Below are 18226 nucleotides of genomic sequence, written 5' to 3' on the forward strand. Positions count from 1 at the left end.
CCTTCATACCTGTTTTTAAACAGCCTTAAATCCTCTTGTATTCATCTACCAGATAAAATTAGGGATTCTCTAGAGCAGGGGTCTCCAACTTTGGCAACTTTAAGCCTGAAGGATTTCAAGTCCCAGAATTCCCCAGCCAGCAAAGTTGGCTGGGGAATTCTGGGAGTTGAAGTCCTCCAGGCTTAAAGTTGCCAAGGTTGGAGACCCCTGTTCTGGAGAAGATTTGAAGTGTGTGGGGGAACCTGGAATGTTTAAAGGAGGAAAAAAAATGTTTGTTTTATGAAGTGAAGACCACTTTCTGCAGTGTTTCAGCACAGTCCTTGGATATATCACCTTGCTTTGTAATTTATGTCAATTTGTTTTTCATATATAAGATTTCATGGTTTGGAATGTGACTTATATTTATGGGAAAGGGAGAGACTGTATTATTATGGCACTTCTATTTTCCATTTGAGTTTATTCTATTCGCAAAGGCACACCTCGTCTGTAGAATGTTAAGTTATCTGTATATTATTTTTAATGCTAGCATATCGTAGATGTAAAAATGATAGAATGGAAAATGTACAAGAAAGCTCAGTGAATCCAAACGAATGTTCCAGTGGATGCGTAGGGTTTGCTATCAGCAATCAGAAACTGTTGTTTCCTTCGCGTAACAGTGTGAATATGCCTATAGGGACCTTTAGTCTCTGGGCGGCAAGCTTCTACATTAAGTCTGACCTTGTCTACAGTATGTTCTACTTCTGACAGCCTGTGGTGTTTGGCAAGTGTGTGCCCTCACAGTTGGATAATGCTTGGTCACTATCATTCTCTTTTACAGGGATCACTTTCCATAGTAATAATTCTGGCTGTTAAAAGAAAGTCTTTAATTATTTGCAAGTGCAGATAGCAGCTTTAATCATGCCTGATAAATGAGTTAGGTTAAGATAAATATATGATGTAAAAATATTACTAATCCTTTTCTCTGGCCAAGATCACACCCTTTTCCTTGCACTTGTCAGTGAACTAGCTGAGATGCCTCGGTTTCAAACAACTGAATCTGAGCCAAAGAAAGCAATGAGTTGCAACTGTGATATATCATTCTAGGACTCATACTATATATGCCCCTGAAATATTCCTTGTCTTTTATTATTAGGAAATATTTGTGAGTTGTTTAACATGAGAGACAGTGTTGAAGCTTGCAGTAATGTGTGTGCAGTCATACACAAGTAATGTAGCTACAGCCATTTCAAAGAGCTGGTTTGAGCCAAGAAAAGGAAAGAAATTCTGAACCGCCCTTCTTAAGTCACACTATTAGATTTGACTGCAGGCAGTGTAAATATAATTTTTCTGTGTAGCCATGGTCTTCTGTGAAACCCACTGTGCGTGATGCTTTCACGACTGACCTTTTCACTGTACCTTTACAAACTTTTTAAGGTTTATCGCATCCAGTTTTGGCTTATTTTAACAGAGAACACTATGGCCTGAAAATCATTTTTTGCCAAGAAAATTATGCTTTCTTTTGTATAATAGAGTACTTTCTTTTGAGCATGGAGGAGAATTTCATGGCATTATGAAATGTGAAGTCACTGCATCCTGATTAGAATTGTTGGGATGATTGTAACAGTAGATAGATTTTATGTATGATTTGTTCAAAATTTAGTTTGGAAATCTAAGAAGGGGAGACATAATAGCAGTGTTCCAATATCTCGGGCTGCCACAAACAAGAGGGAGTCAAGCTATTCTCCAAAGCACCTGAGGCTAGGACAAGAAGCAATGGGTGGAAACTAATCAAGTAGAATTTAGAACTAAGGGGAAATTTCCTGACAGTTAGAACAATTAATCAGTGGAACAATTTGCCTCCAGAAGTTGTGAATGCTCCATCACTGGAAGTTTTTAAGAAGATGTTGGATAACCATTTGTCTGAAGTGGTGTAGGGTTTCCTGCCTAAGCAGGGGTTGGACTAGAAGACCTCCAAGGTCCCATAATTTGGATACATGAAAAGAGTAAGTAAAAAAGGAATATTAGGACAGGGATGGTAGGCACACGGGTGAACCTATGCACGCCCCTTACCGACCCCTTAGGAATTGGGTGAGGTCAACAGTAGACAGTTTAAGCTTAAAGCTTTGGGGATTTGGGGAAGAAACTACAGAGTCAGGTAGTGCATTCCAGGCATTAACCACTCTGTTACTGAAGTCATATTTTCTGCAATCAAGTTTGGAGTGGTTTACCTTGAGTTTGTATCTATTATTTGCTCGTGTATTGTTGAGGTTGAAGCTGAAGTAGTCATTGACAGGTAGGACATTGTGGTAGATAATTTTATGTACTATGTTTAGGTCAGATGGAAGTCTGCTTAGTTCTAAGTTGTCTAACTCTGTTATTATATTATCTAAATGGCTGTATTTTTGTAGTTGCTGAAAACAGTAGTTCCGTCAGAACTGCTTGATTTCAAATGACCAGTGTGTTTTGTATCCCTGTACTCTAGGCAGTAAATCTCTATATTTTGTATCCCTGTGTTTTGTTTTATTTCAGTCTTTTGGAAATGTTGAATCTTTTTAGGTTCATGCAAATGTGTTACTGCAATAAAGTCCCATCTTTCTTATGCAGTCTACACATTGTATTACTAGAGTTTAAGTTTTTCTTTGTTAATAGAATAGAATAGAATAGAATAGAATTTTATTGGCCAAGTGTGATTGGACACACAAGGAATTTGTCTTGGTGTATATGCTCTCAGCGTACATAAAAGAAAAGATACGTTCATCAAGGTTCAAAATTTACAACACAATTGATGGTCAATATATCAATATAAATCATAAGGATTGCCAGCAACAAGTTATAGTCATACAGTCATAAGTGGAAAGAGATTGGTGATGGGAACTATGATAAGATTAATAGTAGTGCAGATTCAGTAAACAGTCTGACAATGTTGATGGAATTATTTATTTAGCAGAGTGATGGCCTTCGGGAAAAAACTGTTCTTATGTCTAGTTGTTCTGGTGTGCAGTGCTCTATAGCGTCGTTTTGAGGGTAGGAGTTGAAACAGTTTATGTCCAGGATGCGAGGGATCTGCAAATATTTTCACGGCCCTCTTCTTGATTCGTGCAGTATACAGGTCCTCAGTGGAAGGCAGGTTGGTAGCAATTGTTTTTTCTGCAGTTCTAATTATCCTCTGAAGTCTGTGTTTTTCTTGTTGGGTTGCAGAACCGAACCAGACAGTTATAGAGGTGCAAATGACAGACTCAATAATTCCTCTGTAGAATTGGATCAGCAGTATGAATCGCTGACTTGCTCTACTTGTTTGTTATGTTAGAAGAGTTGATCACTTTGCTGAATCTCCATTCATTGACATCTGCAAGACTCTCTTGAGCCTGCAGAACGTCTGAAAAAATTTAAAAAGCTGGTGCATGATAATTGATAATGCCTATTGTTTGTTAAATTTATATGCCTCTCATCTCACTTTTCAAAGTGATTTTGGGAGGTCTTATAATACCCCAAAAGCATAAATATAAAAGACTAACAACAATTAAAGATGAAAAACTAACAAATCGTACCTGGATGGGCTTTAGTCTGGGACTTTACTAACCACCTCCAGCATGTTTCCTTCGGGACCCCAAGCCAACTTATAGTGCCATGTTTAAGGACTTTCTGGGAGGCCAGAATGGTGGAGGGGCAACAAGATGTCCCAGAGCGTGGGGACCATGGTAGAGAAGGCTTTTCTTTTAGACCCTGTTAGCTGAAATTCCTTGGCCAATGGAGAACTTAGAAGGCCTCTTTTGCTGGTGTGAGTGGGGCAGGCCATTCACCAGACCGACTGGGGCAAGACCATTCACCAGACCGTTCACCGTTCACCTGGTCCCGTGTCATGATGGACTTTAATGATGATAACCAACATCTTAAATTGGACCTGTAAGTAAACCGGCAATCGATGCAGTCTATGTAACAGCGGCGTTACATGTACCACCTGAGGAGCCTCCAGAACTGTTCACATTACTGCATTATCCTCATTCATTGTGACAAATGTTGGCTAAGAATGATGGGAGTCAAACTGCAGTACATTTAAATAAAGTAGGGATGAAGGAGAACTGCATGAAAGAATCTCATCTTGTCCTTAACAACTGTCAGGTACACGCAACCTGAGCCTGAATAGGCTCAAGTAGATATTTATTGTTGATCACCTTTACTACAAGAATTTCACCATACTGTCTGCCTTCCCTTGGGAAACGGGAGATATAGACCAAGAGTTTGACCTCAGATATTTCTTCTTCCCAAACCAATTCCAAGTTGGATTGTCTCTTTACCCCCCTCTCTTTCAGCCAGTGATTTCACCACAATACCCAGCCACCCAAAGCTACTGGTTGGTAAAATGGTTGGCTAATAATTTTTACAAATAAATACCAGTAGTTTGGGGAGTTTTGAGAAGCAAAATAGTATCCTCAGTTCCTTCTTTTCCAGAGTATTCCCCCTCACTTCCTGTTCCCATACTCAGTATGTAACAGAACGTAATCTTGTCCTTTAGTGGAAGGAAGTCTGAAACTTTTAGATCTGGTCAGCATGGACAACTAATAATCTGCGCCAGATAACAATATTCTGTCTGTGTACGAGGCCCTAGTGGAAGTGTTGTTCTCTCAGATAAGTTGTCTGCTCTGAAACATGGTCTTTTTGTCATTATGAAATGCTACATTTGCCACCTCAAAGAGATTTAAAAGAGAGTTGCAACTGCATGGCAGACTGGAGGGGTTTTACCTGAAAGTAACAGAAATGTCTACAAGATGAGATCAGTGAGCGAGAAACTGTAGAATTCCCAAAGCGAACTTGTCGAAAGATAATTTTACACAGGCCACAGAGAGACGCCTTTGATCAGGAAAAGCTCTTTTGTACTCGGCCATGATCATTTTAAGGACTGTTTTATATCCTAAGCCCTATTGGGTACGCTTTATTATTTAAAAGAAGGATGAGGATTAAAACAATGGTAATTATGGGAGTCGTTCTTGGTTTAAATATTTCACACACATCTGTAGATGCAACGATTTGACATACTGGCTTAGATTTTTTTTTGGGGGGGGGGTTTCTGGGTGTGTTTGTCAAAGCTTACAAAATACAGTTTCTCTAAGTGGAATTATCTGATTTAGACCCCTTAATATAAAATATTCAGAGATGGAGGGGATGGTTGTTCCATTTTAGCCATTTTGTTTCAGATGCTTTCAGTCAGTGGTGGGATACAGCCAGTTCGCACCACTTCGGGAGAACTGGTTGTTAACTGTCTGAGCAGTTTGGCAAACTTGTTTGTTGGAAGAAATCATTAGGGCAGAGAACCGGTTGTTAAATTACTTGAATCCCACCACTGCTTTCAGTCTATTCACCCAATATGAGAGTCCTATAAAATTTTCACATATTCATAGAACTCTCAAAGCAGAAGTTTGTTTTGTTTTTTAAATCTCAGCTATAGGTTTGCTCATAATTATGCCAGGACTCGTCATCCTTATTTTGTAGAAATAAAGTTCTGATACAACTCATCTAGATATAGTGCAAATCAGTGGAGAACCACTTAATCTTAACATATCCCTGACATATGTTAATACTGATAGCCCATATTTTAATACGTCACACACACATTTAGTCTATTGCTTTAACTATTACTTTATTTGGAAATATTTAAGCCATTTGAAATAACGACTTTAATTTTAGTAAATTAATTACTCAGCATGTGTTGTGCAGTTTGATTGTCATTCATTCTTTCCATATGTCTAAACCACCTCAATACACTTTTTAATTTTGTATTCAATTCATATTCATTTGGCCCACATTCAGCCTTGCTCCATTTTTTCTTGTTTCAGATGCAACAAGCAGGCAATTCCTACTTCATCCAGACTCCTTTTATGTTTCTCTGGATATAGTCAACTCTTACCTCCATGTAGTAATGTGGGCAGTGTAGATTCCTATACTCCACCATTTTGGGGGGATTCTTTCAACAAACATTCAGAATAATAAAATAACAGAAGAGACCTTGGAGGTTTTCTACTCCAACTCCCTGCTCAAGCAGGAAACCATATTATTGGAGAGTAGGAGCACCCACAACTTCTGGATGCAAGTCATTCCTCTATTTAATTGTTCCAACTGTCAGGAAATTTCTCCTTAGTCCTAAATTGCTTCTCTCCTTGATTAGTTTCCATCTATTGCTTCTTGCCTTGCCTTCAGGTGCTTTGGAGAATAGGCTGACCCCCCCCCTTTTTTGGTGGCAGCCCCTTAGATATTGGAACATGCTATTATATCATCCCTACTCCTTTTCATTAACTAAATACACCCAATTCCTGCAACCATTCCTCATACGTTTTAGCTTCCAGTCCCCTAATCATCTTTGTTGCTCTTCTCTGCACTCTTTCTAGAATCTCAACATCTTTTTTTATATCATAGCAACCAAAACTGGATGCAATATTACCAAGACATTATAAAGTGGTATTAACACTTTTGTGTGTTTATTTTTTGCATTCATTCTTAGCAATACACCACATACTATCCACTGTGTGTCTACCAACATTTGAATGTCTTACATTTTATCCATTTTCCCATTTGCTAAATCTTCTACCAAGGTACATAAACTCATCTGTTTGATCTACTCCTTGGCACAAAGTTTGACATCAGCTTGAGAAACTGTATGATTTCCCCCCAAAATTGAGTTTATATTCTGACGTGAAGTAATATCTCTCTTTCTCCCTCTCCCTCCCTCCTATATATAGCAATAGCAATAGCACTTAGACTTATATACAGCTTCACGGTGCTTTACAGCCCTCTCTAAGCGGTTTACAGAGTCAGCATACTACCCCCAGCAATCTGGGTCCTCAATTTTATTGACCTCGGAAGGATGGAAGGCTGAGTCAACCTTGAGCCTGGTGAGATTCGATCTGCCAAACTGTTGGCACCGGATGATCAGCAGAAGTAGCCTGCAGTACTGCATTCTAACCACTGCGCCACCACAGCTCATATACATGCACACATTAGCCCAGCTGCCTCTATGTGAAATGAAGCCATTTGGGGGAATATGTGTGGATAATGCAATGAAGAAAGTTGTTGTTAAACAGGAAATAACACTCGCTGGGTAATATCCAAATTTCAATCTCACAAATATCTTTTAAGTCTGAAATTACTTTTCTTTTTCTTTTTTTAATAATTTTTACTAAACAGTTTGTCTTTAAAAGCAACACAAAAACAATCACACATGTATAAAAACAAGAAATGTCAAGACATAACATATTAAACATTACATAACAATTGTAATTTTACAGCATTTCATATCGACTTACGTACTTTGCTTTTGTAGTTCTCTATTCTATCATTTCTATTTACTAAATAGTTGGATAATCGCGTTATTCTAATACACACACACACACATACACAATACACACATACACACACATTATAATATTCATTGTTCTTATATACACATTTATATTCATTTATATTTACATCTCTTTATTTAATGTTCAGTTACTTTAAGTTTCATCAATATTAAGTTGAACATTTCTTATTCTGATTTCTATTTTCGAGCCAAATGTACATTTTATTCCATATTCCATAATATTCTGAATCCTCTCTCTCTTTCAACTCCATAGTCATTTTAGCCATCTCTGCACATTCTAGAATTTCCCTAATGACTGTTTCGTCTGAGGGTACATTCTTTTGTTTCCAATTTTTTTGCGAATGTGATTCTTGCTGCGGTAAGTATGTGCAATATAATGTATTGAAGGTTTTTGTTCATTTTCAGGTCCAGTATTCCTAATAAAAACAATTCAGGTTTCAAATCTATTTTTTGCTTTGTAATTTCTTCCAACCATTTTTGAATTTGATAGCAATACTTAAGTCTGAAATTTCATTTATATTTTATATAAAGTCAAACATGCTGTGCTTATTTTTTTTACTTTCTTGGATCTGAGAACAATTCAGAGAAAAGGGCTGTGGGGTGGAGAAGGACAGTTTATAATGCACAGTACAGATAGCCCTTGAGCTACAACCAGAATTAAGCCCCCAATTTAACTGAGACGTTTAAGTGATTTTTTTGCCCCATTTAATGACCTTTCTTGCCACAGTTGTTAAGTATATTACTGCTGTTTAATAACTTTAATAAGTTGGAATCTGGCTTTCTCATTGACTTTACTTGTCAGATGATCACAAAAGGTGGTTGGTTATGTGACCCCAGGAGGACACTGCAACGGTCATAAATGTAAGTCGGTCACCAAGCATAATCTGAATTTTGATCATGTTACCATGGGGACGTTGCAATGGTCATAAGCAGTGGTGGGTTGCTACCAGTTCGCCCTGGATTAGGCAAAACGGTAGCGGCGGTGGGAGGCTCCGCCCACCTGCCTGGATGTCTCTGCGCATGCACAGAAGCAGCACGGATGCACGTCCATGAGCAAATCGGTAGCAGCAGGATTTGAAACCCCCTACTGGTCGTAAGTGAGGAAAATGACCTTAACTACTTTTTTTCAGTGCTGTTGTAACATCAAAAAATCACTAAATGAACTGTTATAAGTTGAGAACTAGCTGTACTTACTAGAAATTTTCACAGGATCCTTAAAAGTTGTATGATAACTGTGAATCCACATTGCAGATTTCAATTTCAAATGCTTTTAAACCGATGGGAAGCCAAGCAAGAAATAATTTAAATGGTCTTAATTTCAAACCATGAGATAATTAGCTGAGGGAACAAGCAAAACTCTTTATTTGTCATGACCAAAGTCATATTTCATTTCCAAGATGTTGTAGTCCTCCCAATCAATTACACTCCATTTTGAAGGATAAATCAATGGTGCACGGTGGAGCCAATAAGAATTTTTCCATGTTTTCTGGCACTATATAGGAGGTAAAATATATTACTTCAGATACACGCCATTCCAGATTTGCTGTTCAATTTTCAGATGGCTTGTTGTGAGTTCTTACAGTATCAGCTTAGGTTATCACGCCTGTACATTAAATCATTTACCGATACATAGCAACTTGTTTCTATACTCCCTGTGGGTTAATGGAACATTTCACTGTTAGGATTTAGACTGAGGTTTCGGGTGATCTTGAAGAAAGCTGCTGGCTTTATACAATGACCTTTTGAATCTCATCTGAGTTAGTGGCTGATATTTTGATTTGGTTACTGTGGTCATATTGTGACAGCTGGTGGTTCATTATAATTCAGTTCCTCCGCTCAGTCTGCCTAGCAGGAATATTTAGGTTGGTTTGCTTCAAAGGGTTTCTAGCTAGCCTGAGTTTAACTTAGCACCATGTAAAGGTGAAGCCTTGGAAAAACATTTTTTTCAGCCGCTCTCTTCTAAATGAGATGGGTAGTGTGGCCTCTTGATTGTCAGTAATATCTGAATATTAAATAAAGGGAGGAAATAGCACAAATAAGAAGTAATACTCCCCAGTCAGTATTGGAATCTGGTTTGAAGATTACAAATTTTGTCAAACAAAACGACTCTGGAAAATAATAATAATAATAATAATAATAATAATAATAATAATAATAATAGTAGTAGTAGTAGTAGTAGTAGTAGTAGTAGTAGTAATAATAGTAATAGTAATAGTATTAATAATAATATCAGAGTTGGAAGGGACCTTGGAGGTCTTCTAGTCCAACCCCCTGCCCAGGCAGGAAACCCTACACCACTTCAGACAAATGGTTATCCAACATTTTCTTAAAAATTTCCAGTGTTGGAGCATTTACAACTTCTACAGGCAAGTTGTTCCACTGATAGATTTACATAGATTTAAAACATAGATTTAAAAACATAGATTTAAAAAACGTTCAGCAATGTTTTCCGATCATTTTCAAACTGTTTCTAATCATTTTCAATAGGATTCTAATCATAATAGTTTCTAATCATGAAACAGAGCAGCGAATATATGGAGATTTGTCTACTATTTAAATAACAGTCCTCCACTGGGAAGAAAATGCTTTCGAGTGATTTCCCAGAAGAAACAACTTTTCCTATACAAATATCATTCAGTATCCTTACTTTTAAACCAAAAGGATAAGTAACCTTGGTGCAGAATCTACTTTTTAATAAACTTTATATAGATTTAAATCCTATCCTGTTGAAGCTATTTATTTCTACATTGTATAGTTAGAAGCTAGGATGCAGTGAGTGACATGTTCATATGGTGTTTTTGTCTTCGGGATTCTCTTCGTTTCCCTTTTCTTTTTCTTATATATGAAGAAAAAGTTTAGCATTTAGTTTAGCGTGTCGGTGGAGATTCTTAGTCATTCAGGTCATGGTGCTTGAAAAAGCACCTTTGGGACATTTAGTTTAGTTTTATGTTTTTGTTATATTTCCTGCCATGAAGCAGTGAGAATTGTTCAAAACATGTTGCATTATAAGGAACCAAAATGATGGCCTAAAAATTATACAGGTAATCCTCAAATTAAAAACAGTTCATTTAGTGATCGTTTGAAGTTACCAAGTACCAGGGGTGAAATCCAGCAGGTTCTGACATGTTCTGGAAAACCGGTAGCGGAAATTTTGAGCAGTTGGGGAGAACCGGTAATGGAAATTTTGAGTAGTTTGGAGAATTAGCAAATACCACCCCAGAGTGGGGTAGGAATGGAGATTTTGCAATATCCTTCCCCCAGGAGTGGGGACAAAATGGGGATTTTGCAGTATCCTTCTCCTGGAGTGGGGTGGGAATGAAGATTTTGCAGTAGCCTTCCCCTACCATGCTCACCAAGCCACACCCACCAAGCCACGCCCAAATTTGGATTTCACAACTGCCAAGTACTGAAAAATATGTGTTATGCCTGCTTTTCACACAACCATTGCAGCATCCCCATGGTCACGTGACCAAAATTCAGATGCTTGACAACTGGTTCGTATTTATGATAGTTGCAGTGTCCTAGGATCATGTGATCCCTTTTTTGACCGTCTGACAAGCAAAGTCAATGGGGAAAGCCTGATTCACTTACTGTATCAAGAAATATCATAAAACGGGGCAAAATTCACTTAACTCTCTCACTTAGCAACATAAATTTTGGGCTTAATAAATTGAGGACTACCTGTACAGTTCACACAAAAATGCTGCTGTAATGGTGTTAAATGTTTCTGGAGTAAGATTGTATACTGAAATTTACCCCGGATTATGGTGTTTAAAGTTAGAAAAATATCCCCTGTTAGCATATCTTCAAAAAGCTGAGATCATAATTGTACTTTTTAAAATAAAAATCATAGTAGTAGTATGATCAGGTTTATACAGAAGGAACTGGGGAGATGTACTGATTGGAAAGTAATTTATTCTAGAGCAAAACTAATATTGAGAGGACTTCTAACATTTGCAATTTACTGTTGCTGTTACCTAATTCTAAAAGCCTTTTAATAATAATAAAAATGTTTCCCTGTGTAGTGTTCAGTTGCAGTATTGTTTGTAGCCATGCATTGTTTATGAAGTAAATAAGTAAATCAAATTTGTTTTCATTGTCTGTTGTTTTATCGTTTGTTTCTCAGATATGTCTTTAACTGAGAGCCTTTAAATAAAACCATTCAGGTTTTATTTCAATGTAATTTCTGGGTCAGTTGTAAAAATGTCCTGTAACAATCGTATTTTTCTTAATCCTCTGTTGAACCACTGGATCGTTCTAGAGAAATGAACGTTTGATTCGTTCATATATCCCTGGACCGGAGTATAACAGATGTCAAGATTATTCTGCTGGTATCATTTGGCAGCTAAACTTTGGATATTTGGCAGTTAAAATTTAGAGAGCTAAAAAAACAATAACTGATAGTTCAGTTCAGAAAACTGAAGCCCTCCAGTTCAGAGAATCACAGGTTAATTGAGCTATTGGCAAGCCTGCCATTAAAACCTAGGTGTGAAGATCTTCACTTTTGAAGATCTGTCCCTTTTGTGACTCTTGGGGAGGCATTGCAGCCTTCAGAGTTTGGTTTCTCCAACACCCATGAAACAGAAATCCTACCTAGCAATGAAAAGGAATTTGGCTTCTCAACTCAAAATGCATAAGGCCAAAGGCATTAAAATTTTCCTGCTGAACAAATGAACAAAACAATTACCGTATTTTTCGGACTGTAAAACACATCAAAATATAAGATGCACCAAGAATTTGAAGAGGCAAACAAGAAAAAAATAGTTTTTGGCCTCTGCACTTCTATTTTTTGCCCTCTCTGGCCCCCAAGAGCACTCTGCAGGCCTCCCAAATCCTCTGTGCGTCCCATTTTTGCAAAAAAATGGGATGCGCAGAGTGTTTGGGAGGCCTGTAGAGTGCTCCTGGGGGCTGGGGAGGGCAAAAACGCGATGCGTGAGTGGTTTGAGAGGCCAAAATCGGGCTCAGTTTTTGCAAAAATGGGGTGTGTAAAGGGTTTGGGAGACCTGCAGAGTGCTCCTGGGAGCTGGGGAGGGCAAAAACGTGACACATGGGGGCAGGTTTGAGAGGCCAGAAATGGGCTTGTTTTTGGCAAAAATGGAATGCGCGGGGTTTTGGGAGGCCACAAATGGCTGTATTCAGTGTATAAGATGCACCAATATTTCCACCCTCTTTTAAGGGGGAAAAAAAGTGTGTCTTAGATTTCGAAAAGTATGGCAGTTGGGGACAGACGATGGATCTCAATAACTTTTAAAGACAAAATGAGAGAATTGTTGGAGTGGCTTGGAAGAATTCTACATTAGGTCCTTGAGGTTTCCTGAGATTTGGGATTTTCGACATTTAATTGCTGTGCTAGGTAACTGTTCTGATAGAATGCCCTACGACTCCAAATCTAAATTTGGACAACTTACACAAAAAGAAACATTTACAGAGTAGGTGTTGAGCCGTCATCAGTTCAGTCAAGGCAGTGTTACAGTTATTAGCATAGTAGTTGAAGCCTGCATCTAATACTTGGGAACTAAATTGCAAGGTTCAAATCACAAAACCATTCTGACTTTTTCATCTGAAAAAAAAAAGCATAACCATCCTGGATGCCCTGATGCCTTATTTGCAGGTTCCTCTCCCCGTTTAAATGTCTGCATTGCAAATCCAGATAAAATTTCACCAGAAAAAAAGGTTTTAGAAGAACATGTATGTGGCATTTTAATGGTTAATGAGCTTTCAGCTCTTATCAAGATGAAGTTAGTTTAGCTTTGAAATAAGAATTTACTGCTGTTCTCTCAGCTGAGCTGATATTAGTTGCTGAGGGAATTTGAGCTCACACCTGTTCTTGCATTAAAAGGCATCTATAAGTGACTTCTTTAAAATATTCATAGAGGAGGGAAAATCCAATTTCTAGAAAATCTTAGCCAACCAGGAAATCATTCAGAGGCTTGCCTTTTGACAGAAAAAAAATGGCTTATGAATGGGTTTTTAATATTAAACATTTCCAAACGTAGTTCTTTATCATATAATCTTCATATTATTTAGACAACAGTATTTATTTCAACTTCTGCCAACCTAGCAGTTTCGAAAGCACGTAAAAATGCAAGTAGAAAAAATAGGGACCACCTTTGGTGGGAAGGTAACAGCGTTCCGTGCGCCTTTGGTGTTGAGTCATGCCGGCCACATGACCACGGAGATGTCTTCGGACAGCGCTGGCTCTTCGGCTTTGAAACAGAGATGAGCACTGCCCCCTAGAGTCGGCAACAACTAGTACGTATGTGCGAGGGGAACCTTTACATTTACCTTTATTTTTTTCAAAAGGGGTTGGTCACTTGGGATATACCAAACACCTACATTATGATAAGAATTTTTTTTTTTTGGGCAAAGATTCATTTCTGAAAGCAAAATCCATTTTGCTGAATGACTGTTGAAGTCATGATCTTTGGAGCAGTAATAGATATGCACAAAATGCTTCATTTCTTTTGGTAAAAGAACAGTATATTTGGAAATACTGCAGGTAACAGTAGTTTGATCATTCAGAATAAAGTCTAAACTCAAGGAAAGAAAAGCTTCTGTTGCATCTAGAGACGTTTTTACTATAAAGGATACCAGTGATCCTCACTTAATGACTACAAAGGGGACTGGAATCTCAGTCATTGGTCAAAGCAGTCATTAAGTAAAATGCTGATGTAACAGGTTGTGGTTGTTAGGCAATCTCTTACATGAGAGGTGTCAAACTGGCATCATCATGGCAACATCATGGGACTTTTTTCCTGTTCCCTAAACCGGGCATGGGCATGGCCGGCACATGAGGCATCTGGGCCACGGGCCGCAAGTTTGACAGCCTTGTCCTACATCATTAAGGGGATGGAGCAACAGATCTGCTTGCTGAAAGATTTAAGCTCTGAATGTACATGAAATCCTCTAGCAGGCACCCCTTTTGCTCTCAAATGTCTTTGAAACCTGCTGAAGGATTCCCTCCCTCTTCCATACATTAAGGGAAAAATGGAACTGAAGATTTCAGCTCCATTCCTGCAGGCTCACAGGAGGATTTCAGCTATCCTTCATTTCTGCTGCTTGCAACTTTCCTTGCTGGCTTCTCCATTGACTTTCCGGGGAAACAGACAGAGAAGATTGCAGATGGAGATCATGTGACTCCAAGACTCTGCAAACATCGTAAATACATGCCAATTACCAAGGGCTTGAATTTTGATCAAGTGACCAGGGGATGTTGCGACAATGTTGTAGCTATGAACGGTCACCAAATGAATGGTTGTAAGTTGAGGACTACAGTTACATTGCCTTTTCCTGGAACCAAGTTGAATAGAGCTATATGAATGTTTCTGCTTCAGGTACACCAGGCAGTTCTGTGCAACAGCTTGGAAGGCTAGAAATCAGATCATCCTGGTCTTGTAAGTTTGGATAGATTCCCCCCCCCCCATGTCTAGGATGTAGTACAAGTTACTTCCTTTATCTGAAATAGAATCTATATATGGAATCTGCCGGTCTTTAAAAAGAGACATCCACATTTTCTTTTTACTGCAGTACTGAAGGCTCGAAAGCGTTTTTATTTAATTTTAAAGAAAAAATTAAATCTACTACTAATAAGAGGTCCATCATCAAAACAATCAGTGACATTTAGCTGAGAATAAGTTAACGTTCCTTGGAAGTTTTATTTGTCTTTTAATTCAGAGATGGATATGCGGACTGCCAGGAAGTTGCTCCCAAGTTGTCCCCAATTGGGACAACTACAAGCAAGATTAGATAATTGGATATCTGCTTGGTGGAGATTCTTTGGGGTATGTTTGAGGACCTACTCCTTTGAACATTGGAACAGGACATATGGTGAGAATCAAGTGGCTGGGAGAGGAACTCATAGAATTGTGTTGGTTATGTTCATGTTCAGTTAAAGGGATGAAGAGATTATTCTTTGAAACATGCAAGGAGGAAATATGAAGGGAAAAAAGAGGATTGTTCACAGTTGATTAACTGATAAAGATAAAGATTCCCCTCGCACATATGTGCTAGTGATTCCCGACTCTAGGTAGGGGTGCTCATCTCCGTTTCAAAGCTGAAGAGCCAGTGCTGTCCGAAGACGTCTCCATCGTCATGTGGCCGGCATGACTAAACACCAAAGGCGCACGGAACACTGTTACCTTCCCAGCAAAGGTGGTCCCTGTTTTTCTACTTGCATTTTTTTACGTGCTTCCGAACTGCTAGGTTGGAAGAAACTAGGACAAGTAACAGGAGCTCACCCCGTTACGCGGCACTAGGGATTCTAACCGCTGAACTGCCGACCTTTTGATTGACCAGCTCAGCATCTTAGCCACTAAGCCACCACATATTGATTGTTATTGATTTTTTTATTGATTGATTTATTGACTGGTGTTGCTTGTTAAATCTGCCTAGTCCAAATCAGAATTCATGATTTTTATGACTAGCACGTTGTCGAAACAGATTTTGTTAGGATAATTTCAGTAGTGTCCAGCAGCAGTAGCAATATGTTTTCTTGAATTGAAAATATTTTTAAAATTAAACTTTTATTGTAGGTAATTCACAGTATATAGTACTGTAATATTCCTCAATATATTTTTAAAATATATTTGTCAGGAGTTAAATATTTTTAAGATGCCATAAAGAAGAGGGGGTCAAATTATTCTCCAAAACATCAAGTGGGTAGGACAAGAAACGATGGTTGGAAACTAATCAGAGAAGCAACCTGCAATTAAGGAGAAACTTCCTAACAGTGAGGACAATTAACCAGTGGAACAATTTGCCTTTAGACTTCGTGGGTGTTTTATCACTGGAGGTTTTTAAGAAGATTCTAGACAAGTCACTTATCTGAAATAGTATAGATTCTCCTGCTTGAACTTGGGGCTGAACTAGAAGACCTCCAAGATCCCTTCCAGCTTATTTATTCTGAATTAAATTAAAATATGGGTAGGATTCTCTCCCCTTTTCCCCTCAGGTATTCTAATTACCTGTTACAGGTTTAATTTTTCAGATTTAACTTTAAATGATAAACCGCATCTTCTGGGGCATTTCAGAGGATGGCAAGTTTAATCATTAGGAATTTCTCCTCATTAGACTTCTTAATTGATCCATCTGATTCATCTTATAAATTGGATGGTCTTAGTCTCCAATTCTTTTGGAAAATAACAACATTTGTCTTCCTTTTCTATTAACCTTTGGGAAAGTATTCAACACCATTGTAACTCCGTAATCCTTATGATCGTTCTAAATTATACATGTAAAGGAATCCAAATTGTCATGTTGGAGAACATGGATGGATGCACAATTCAAATCAGACCATGTTTTCTTTTCCCCACTGAAACCATTGCAATATAAACATCATGTATATAAACCACATAAAACACTCATGAGTGTCAATATTTACCTATAGCTATGAACCTGCAGTCTGAAGGGCTCCAGATCCTTTTATTTGCATTGGGTATAATAGATACTCCAACAGCAATAAATGTATGGCTATTATTTATAAGTGGGTAGTAAATTATATCCAGATAAATATTCAAGAGTATAGATAGTGATGGAACTGAAATCTCCAGTGTACCAGTGTTAATGTAAAACTATTTCAGCATCAGTAAGTAAAAAAAAATTATACTGTTAAAATAGTTAATTTATGTTTTGTATATGAACATACATATTAACTGGCCTTACGATATAAGACTTCTTTGGCTAAAGATGCTCTATTTTACATGTTATACAGGTAGTCCTTGACCTAAGATTATAATGGAGTCTGCCCATTACAATTGCAAGCGGTGACAACCATTAAGTACGAAAGCTTAAGCCCACCTCCTGTTCTGCCTGATGCCAATATGCAGGTCATTAAGTGAAGATGGGGTACCTCATAGGTGGGAGAGGCCCTGGGCAATTGAAATAGCCAGTATCTATTAGGGGAAGCATTTGTTTTTTTTTTTTTTTCCAAAAAAAGTTTTTATTGGTCAAAAAAAGGTTTATACAAATACATATCAGGTATGGTAAATTTTCATTTTTCTTATACATGATAAGAATTTTACTCAAAATTTTAAACACATACAACAGCCATATGGCAAGCAGGTAATACGGAGTAGCTAAGTTTACCAATCTTACATACGCAATAAAGAAGGGTCAAAAATAATCAGAATATCATACGAAAGAGAATAAGTAAAACCAACACAATACCAAATATCTTTGTCACCTCCTAGTTTTGGATCTCAGAACTCTGGGTTCAGCCTGACCCAACTCCAGGGCCGCAACAGCGGCAGCTGCCTCCGCCCATGGTCTATAACCTCCCTTCTTCAATTCCTGGGTCATCTGATTCCAGGAGGGCTTTGTGTTCCTCCACGTAGGCCGCAGCCTCCGCAATTGTACTAATTTTTTCGTAATGCCCTCCCGGAAAATCATCAATCCTCTGGCATCAGCCATCTGAAGCCTACTCCTTCTGGTACAATTTGCTTGACAAAAGTAATATTTCTTTCTCATTTCACGCACCTGTCTGGGAATCTGCCTCAGAATGGCTATCTCCTGCCCCTATAAGTCAGTGCCCCACTCCTATGTTTTCTAAGAATTTCATCTCTCGTCTCTCTTTTCACAAATTTGACATGAACCTCTCTAGGAACTGCATGCGTGCATATTGTGAATTAACTCTATAAACTCGATCCACATCCCAATTCATAAAATCAACACCTCTCCCAAGAAATTCTCCCAACAGTTTAGTCACAACATCTCTCAAATCTTCTTGGTCCACTTCTTCCAGATTTTGAAACCTAAGGAAATAAGACATTTTATCCATCTGTAATCCAAGCACAGCATTGCTTGTCGTCTCCCCTCTTTTCTGCACTGCCCGCATCTCACCCTCCAAACCTTCCACTTTCTGCTTATTTTCTGCTGAGACTTGTTGAGTATCCTTTAAGT

At 38.2% G+C, this 18226-nt stretch overlaps 1 protein-coding gene across 16 annotated transcripts in view; it reads left to right on the top strand.

The window, feature by feature from the left end:
* Nucleotides 1-18226, top strand: part of TCF4 (transcription factor 4) — a 435153-nt gene that overhangs the window by 140258 nt on the left and 276669 nt on the right. The window lies entirely within an intron of this gene.

The sequence above is a fragment of the Ahaetulla prasina genome, chromosome 2, assembly GCF_028640845.1.
Source record: "Ahaetulla prasina isolate Xishuangbanna chromosome 2, ASM2864084v1, whole genome shotgun sequence".
In the NCBI taxonomy this organism is placed as follows: domain Eukaryota; kingdom Metazoa; phylum Chordata; class Lepidosauria; order Squamata; family Colubridae; genus Ahaetulla; species Ahaetulla prasina.